Source organism: Elephantulus edwardii, unplaced genomic scaffold (assembly GCF_000299155.1).
Source record: "Elephantulus edwardii isolate Elephantulus edwardi_28Jun2011 unplaced genomic scaffold, EleEdw1.0 scaffold00009, whole genome shotgun sequence".
NCBI lineage: Eukaryota > Metazoa > Chordata > Mammalia > Macroscelidea > Macroscelididae > Elephantulus > Elephantulus edwardii.
In genome coordinates this window covers 10,533,340-10,534,765 of record NW_006399759.1, presented here as the reverse complement: position 1 = coordinate 10,534,765, position 1,426 = coordinate 10,533,340, and positions in this window count along the sequence as shown.

Sequence of the window (1,426 nt, the reverse complement as noted above, 5' to 3'; positions counted from 1 at the left end):
GAAAGTGTGCCTGACTCACGCCATGGTATTTTCTATCGTCACATATGCATATGAGAGTTGGCAATAAAAAAGAATTGATGCCTTTGAATTATGGTGTTGGCAAACAATATAGACTATACTATGGACAGTGAAAAGAACAAATCTATCGTGGAAGACATGCAGTCAGAGTGTTCCTCAGAAACAAAGAAGTCTCACATACTTTGGGCATTTTATCAGGAAGGAGCTAGTCCCTTGAGGACATCACGCTTGGAAAAGTAGGAGGTCAATAAATGAGAAAGAGTCTCTTCATGAGATAGAAACAGAGGTACTGCACCAATGGACAACAAAGACTATGAGGATGGCTTCAGGCCAGGCAGGTTGTATGCGAATGGCTGTACACAAGGTCAGTATGAGTGAAAGCGAATCTGCCCACACCTACAACAAGAAATGTCATTGTTCTCTTTTTCCAGATGAGGAAATTACCTCAAAAAACGTTAACTATACTCATTTAAAGTCTGGTACACTGAGTAAGGATTCAAACCCAGGATGAGATAATCCTAAAACTTTCCCACAGTAACTCCGGGCCTTGAGCTATAAAAAGGTTTCAATTCCTTTTATGCATAAGAGTTTCCCAGATATTTTAAGCTTTTATCATGCCTTTGTTTTCCCCTATGTCTCCTGTATCTACTTCAAAGCTCCCGTTTTCTAGGTTAAACAGTCCAAGTTTCTTGCAGTGTTCCTCATATATTTAGTCCTGTTACTGTGCTAGTCCTCTGATAAAGCTTCCCAACAACCTGCTACACTGAGAACATCCAGAAATAAACGGGGTACTTCAACTGCAAGTTTCAGTAAACTGTTATCCATGTAAATCAAGCAAGTATTGCCCAAGGGGAAATAAAAATATTGGGTAGCAAGAAACATGTAGATCATATAATGGAACGGCATATTAGCTTTGAAATTTGATGAAATAGGCCCCAAAAAATTGGTAAGCTTTTAAAAAATTATATCCTGGAAAACCAGAATATTAACTGGTATTCTAAAAATACCATAAAAGATGTCCAATTAGAAAACATTAGGTTAATCAAATTTCATTACTGAAAGACTTCCTTAAGCATTTTAAATGATCATGTACATTATGCATCATTTATATTGGGCCATAAAATGCTACAGTTCTCAAAAGCATGGGTTCCTTTTTTTCTCAAAGTTACCTCACTATACACAGTATGTTGTTCTTGTGTGCCACCAAATCAGAACTGACTCAGAGCAGACCCTCCAGGGGGTTTTCAGAGGCAGTAAATTATACAGGAAAATACTACCCTCTCCCCTCCTGTGGAGCAGCTGGTAGACCTGAACAACGTGCCTTTGGGATTGCAGCACAGCTTTTTACAGCTAAATCACCAGAGCTCCCGGAGAACAACCACTTGGCCAACTGACTGGAAGAGATCTC